Here is a 6,604-nt window from a genome sequence, read left to right as displayed (position 1 = left end):
AGATAGGCTTCAGATGGTTTCACAGGTCGGCGCAACATCGAGGGCCGAAGGGCCCGTACTGCGCTGTATTGTTCTATGTTCCACTAGGCCACCGCTTGACCAGCTAAAGTCCCACTTCCAGCTGCGAATAACACCGTCTTAACGACTGCACACAAAATATTATTTGCCAGTAATAGAATACAGTAGTGTCCCCACTGTGTAAATTGTAAGTCCACCGTCTTTCCAAAACCTGTTCCTTTTCCATAATCCAGCTTCATGTGTGCTTTCTTCATCGACGGTCTGCTCAGAAGCAAAGTTATCTCACTTGGCACAACGTTTGTGCTAATGAAATGATTCACCCTGGCAATATTGCCAGGGATCACCATTCTTTTCAATGACTTCAGAGTATTATCATCCCCAAACCTGAAACTTGCTCTTTAACCTAGTTACGATTTTCAGTATTTAAAGAGTCCAGGTAGCATTTTAGCCAGTCAATCCCACACACAGTAGATGTGCAGCCACTGTCCAATACAGCACAATTGACGGACTCTGCAACCAACACCCTCATGTCTCGTTAATAAGACAAAGCCTTCTTTCTGGTCACTATCTCTTTCCTCTTCCGATTCTCCCGTGTCATGTGTCGCTTCAAACACTCTATTAAAACGTGTTGGACAGCTGAATGCATCATGAAATTTAGAGTCACACCGAAAACATCGATTTATCATACCCCGGGCATTTCTGGGGTTCATTTTCCTTTTACCGTTCTCCATGCCTCTCCTCCTGTTATAGGTATTAAAAAGGGTCCTCAATTTCTGGGTCAGTATTTCTCCCATAACTCTCGTAGCCTACTTACACCCGTACGATCTCGCCATCCTGTGAATAGTGTACCTTCCACATTCTGCTTTATTGCTGACCTACCCATTTGCGCCATAAGAGCCATAGGACTTGAATGTTTGCCTAAAAAAAATTGAAGGCCTCTTATCATTTGATCAAATAAGGTATCATTATCTGCAAACTGGACTCTTGTCAAAATCAGGAGCCTATCCATTTTGGTCACTCTAGCACAGTCTGGCAACTTAAATGTCAACACAGATTGTGGAAATTCCAGGCAATGTTTCGACAGACTGTTAAATTCCATTACGTACTCCTCAATAGAAATATCCTCTGTTTTCCGGAGTCTATCAAATTCCGACCAGGATTCGCACGCACTTAATAAGTCACCCTTTTGATAAATCTGATCCATGATGTTCAATAGATTCTCCAGACCTTCTTCCGAGTTCAAATCTTTCAAATCTAGTTCGGAAAACACTTTGCTGCTGATTTTGCTTGTGTGAGGTAAAGAAAGAGCCAATGCCATACCTCGTTTCCTTTCTCCCAAAGCAGTTACCATAGTCCATGTGGTAAACCACTGTTACACCTGTATTAGGTGATGTAAGGTAGGACCTGTACTACAGGTTCGCCGGTAGTCCCTGCCTGCTGGCTCCGCCCAGTAAGCGGAGTATAAATCTGCGTGTGCTCATTCAGCAGCCATTTCGGCAGCTGCTGTGGGAGGCCACACATCTTAGAGTAATAAAGCCTCAGTTGTATCCAACCTTAGTCTTTGTACAATTGATCGTGCATCAATTTATTGCTTTAAGATTTTCTAAAAGATGGACCTCCGAATCAAACTGGATCGCCTGCAGCTGGATCCACAATCAAGCGATGCCAAAAAGGACTTTAATCACTGGCTAGCTTGCTTCGAGGCCTATATCAACTCAGCGACCACCCCTGTTCCAGAGGCTCAGAAGATACAGATCATGTACTCAAGGTTGAGCTCCAACGTGTTTCCGCTGAACCAGGACGCCCCGAAATACGCTGAAGCCATGTCAATCCTCAACAAAAACTACGCACAGAAAGCGAACACGCTCTTCGCCACTCGCTCTCAACTCCCTGGTTAGTCCATAGAAGACTTCTGGCGGGTCCTAATCCCACTCGTCCGGGACTGTGACTGTCAGGCCGTTATGGCCACCGAACGTTCCAACCTTCTTATGCGGGACGCATTCGTAACGGGGATTAGGTCGGACCTCCTACGCCAAAGACTGCTAGAAGGGACCACGCTCGACCGAGATGAAGCTCTCCATGACAGTCACCTCACATAACATCCAGGCCTACTCCACCAGCCATGGGGCCCACCCCTCCTACCCCTCGTGGACCCCACAGATGGCAGGCCCAATAGGGGCCTTACCCAGCCAGTAAGCCTGCGCCACACGCCAGCCCGCGCACCCCGGTGGTCCCCGATGTTACTTCTACGGCCAGCAGAAGCACCCTCGCCAATGCTGCCCGGCCCGCACTGCCCTTTGCAAGGCCTGCGGCAAAAGGGGACACTTCGCTGCGGTGTGCCAGGCTGCGCAGTTGCCGCTATCGTCCCCACCCATCTAGTCTACACACAATGAGCGCCGCCATCTTCACCTCCCGAGCCCACGCGCGGCCAGTGGGCGCCGCCATCTTCTCCCCCCCCCCAGTCCACGTGCGGCTCATGGGCGCCACCATCTTGCCCAACCCCCGCAACGTGCGGTCCATGGGCTCCGCCATTTTGTCCCCGCATGAACTTCAGGTGCCGCCATCTTGTCTCCACCATGGGACATGGACACTGGCAGCATTTCAGGACCTGGGCCCTGCAGGCTCCCCATCATCCGACGTCAGCAACGACCAACCACGACTTGCCTCAGTGACCATCGACCAGTCTCGTCCGCACAACCTGGCCACCACATCGACCAGTGTGAAAATCAACGGCCACGTGACCTCTTGCCTGCTGGACTCCGGGAGCACCGAAAGCTTCATCCACCCGGATACGGTGAGGCGCTGCTCCCTCGCGGTACACCCCGCCAACCAAAGAATCTCCCTGGCCTCCAGATCCCATTCCATCGCGATCCGGTGGTTCTGTACGGTCACACTCACGGTCCAGGGCGTAGAATTCAGCGGCTTCCGCCTCTACGTCCTCCCTAACCTCTGCGCTGCCCTACTACTCGGCCTGGACTTCCAGTGCAACCTCCTGAGCTTAACTCACAAATTTGGCGGGCCCCTCCCACCCCTCACTGTGTGCAGCCTCGTGACCCTAAAGGTCGCTCCGCCTTCCCTCTTCGCCAATCTAACCCCGGATTGCAAACCCGTCGCCACCAGGAGCAGACGGTACAGCGCCCAGGACAAGGCCTTCATCAGGTCCGGGGTCCAGCGGTTGCTTCGGGAAGGCATCATCGAGGCCAGCAATAGCCCCTGGAGAGCCCAAGTGGTAGTCGTTAAAACTGGGGAGAAACACAGAATGATCATGGACTACAGCCAGACCATCAATCGGTCCACGCAGCTCGATGCGTACCCCCTCCCCCGCATTTCTGATATGGTCAATCAGATTGCGCAGTACCGGGTCTTCTCAACAGTAGACATCAAATCCGCCTACCACCAGCTCCCCATCCGTAAATCAGACCGTCCCTACACTGCCTTTCGAGGCGGACGGTCGGCTCTATCACTTCCTCAGGGTTCCCTTCGGCGTCACTAACAGGGTCTCGGTGTGCCAAAGGGAGATGGACCGAATGGTCGACCGGTACGGTTTGTGGGCCACTTTTCCGCACCTAGACAACGTCACCATCTGCGGCCATGACCAGCAGGACCACGACGCCAACCTTGCCAAATTCCTCCACACCGCCTCTCTCCTCAACCTCACCTACAACCAGGAGAAGTGCGTGTTTAGTACGAACCGCTTAGCCATCCTCGGCTATGTGGCCCAAAACGGAGTTCTGGGGCCCGATCCTGACCGCATGCACCCCCTCATGGAGCTTCCCCTCCCCCACTGCCCCAAGGCCCTCAAACGCTGCCTGGGGTTCTTCTCCTACTACACCCAGTGGGTCCCAAACTATGTGGACAAGGCCCGCCCGCCCACTCATTCATTCCACCCACTTTCCCCTTACGGCCGAGGCGCAACACGCCTTCGCCCGGATCAGAGCCGATATAGCCAAGGCCAGGATGCACGCAGTAGACGAGACACTGCTCTTTCAAGTAGAGAGCGACGCATCGGATGTCGCCCTAGCCGCCACCCTCAACCAGGCAGGCAGACCCGTGGCATTCTTTTCCCGCACCCTTCATGCCTCAGAAATTTGGCACTCATCAGTCGAAAAAGAGGCCCAAGCTATCGTTGAAGCGGTGCGGCACTGGAGGCATCCTGGCCGGCAGGAGATTCACTCTCCTCACTGACCAACACTCGGTAGCCTTCATGTTCAATAACACACAGCGGGGCAAGATCAAAAATGATAAAATCTTGCGGTGGAGGATCGAGCTCTCCACCTACAATTACAAGATTTTGTATCGCCCCGGTAAGCTCAACGAGCCCCCAGACGCCCTATCCCGAGGTACATGTGCCTTTGTCACCCGGGAGTAACTCGTCTGTACCATTTTGTCAAGGCCCGCAATCTGCCCTACTCCGCCGAGGAAGTACGGACAGTCACCAGGGACTGCCAGGTCTGTGCGGAGTGCAAGCTGCACTTCTACCGGCCAGATCACACGCCTGGTGAAGGCCTCCCCCTCTTTGAGCGCCTCAGTGTGGATTTGAAAGGGCCCCTCCCCTCCACCGACGGTAACATGTATTTTCTCAGTGTGGTCAATGAGTACTTCAGATTCCCCTTCGCCATCCCATGCCCCTATATGACGTCTGCCACCGTCATCAAGGCCCTAAACACAATCTTCGCTCTGTTTGGTTTCCCCGCCTACATCCACAGTGACAGGGGATCCTCATTCATGAGCGATGAGCTGCGTCAGTTCCTGCTCAGCAGGGGTATCGCCTCCAGCAGGACGACCAGCTATAATCCCCGGGGAAACGGGCAGGTAGAGAGGGAGAACAGGACGGTATGGAGGGCCGTTCAGCTGGCCCTACGGTCCAGGAACCTCCCAGCCGCTCGCTGGCAGCAGGTCCTCCCTGATGCACTGCACTCCACTCGGTCACTGCTGTGCACCGCTACTAACGACACACCCCATGAGTGTCTCTTTGCCTTCCCAGGAAGTCCACAACCGTGTTGTCGCTCCCGACTTGGCTCGCAGCGCCAGGACCAGTCCTGCTCCGTAGGCACATCCTACTCCACAAGGTGGACCCGTTGGTGGAGAGGGTGCAGTTGCTCCATGCGTACCCCCAGTATGCCTACGTGGTGTACCCCGACGGCTGCCAGGATATTGTCTCCCTCAGGGACCTGGCACCAGCAGGTTCCCCACACACACACCCCTCCGGCCCGGCGCCACCCTCCCCTCCCCAGGCGCTCCCAGCAGAAACCCCCCCAGGACCATCCGTCCTCCCTCTGCCCACGCCCGAGGATGAAGAGGATTTCGGCACACTCCCGGAGTCACCGAACATCAGGCCAGGACCGATATCGCCGACACCACTACGTCGCTCCCAGTGGAACATTAAGGCACCGGACTGGTTAAATCTCTAACTGGCACCAGACTTCAAAAGACATTTTGTTCTGATCAAATACAGTAAATATAAATTCATCGCTGTTTATAGTTCTCCACCCCCCCCACCCCCCCACCCCCCCACCCCTCCACCCCCCACCCCCCCACCCCCCACCCCCCACCCCCCACCCCACCCACCCCCCCACCCACCCACCCCCCACCCACCCCCCCAACCCCACCCCACCCCCCAACCCACCCCCCCCACCCCACCCCCCCACCCCACCCCCCCACCCCACCCCACCCCCCCCCCACCCCACCCCACCCCCCCCACCCCACCCCCCCACCCCCCCCACCCCACCCCCCACCCCACCCCACCCCACCCCCCACCCCACCCCACCCCCCCACCCCACCCCCCCCCACCCACCCCCCCCCCCCACCCCCCCCCCCCACCCCCCCACCCCCCACCCCCACCCCCCCACCCCCCCCCCACCCCCCCACCCCCCCCCACCCCCCCACCCCCCCCCCACCCCCCCCCCACCCCCACCCACCCCCCACCCCCCCCCACCCCCCACCCCCCCCACCCCCCCACCCCCCTATGCTGCTCTTGTTTGGCCCCTTGTTCCGCACTGTAACCAATCACTGTCGATGTACCATTTGTCAATGTTCTCTGTTGATTATTCTTTTGTCTACGATGATAACGTACTGTGTATGTTCCCTCGGGCACAGAAAAAATACTTTACACTTCTGTACATGTGACAATAAATATCAATCAATCAATCAATCAACTTAATATGTAATTGAAAGGTCTCTGAACCCATTCCTAACATCTTGTAGACGGTACACACACTGCTGCCGCTGTGCGTCGGTGGTGGAGGGAGTGAATGTTTGTGGATGGGGTGCCGATCAAAGCGGGGCTGCTTTGTCCTGGATGGTGTCGAGCCTCGGTAACCGCCAACATTTTGATGATTTGTGCATTCTTATTCCCCGAGTTTATGTGCTTTGCCACCAAGCAGTAGGTGTCTTCATCAAAACGCACCACCTCACCAGGTTATTTATTCTTTCGCGGGACGTGGCCTTTGCGCCCCCCAGCATTTGTTTCCCCATCCATAATTGTCCCCCCCCCCCCCCCCCCCCCCCACCCCCCACGAACTGAGCGGACTCGCTCGACCATTTCAGAGAGCGGGGTCAGCCACATTGCTGTGTGTGTTGGGTGGGG

This window comes from Scyliorhinus canicula, chromosome 17, assembly GCF_902713615.1.
Source record: "Scyliorhinus canicula chromosome 17, sScyCan1.1, whole genome shotgun sequence".
NCBI classification, from domain to species: Eukaryota; Metazoa; Chordata; class Chondrichthyes; order Carcharhiniformes; family Scyliorhinidae; genus Scyliorhinus; species Scyliorhinus canicula.
This window is presented reverse-complemented; position numbering follows the sequence as displayed.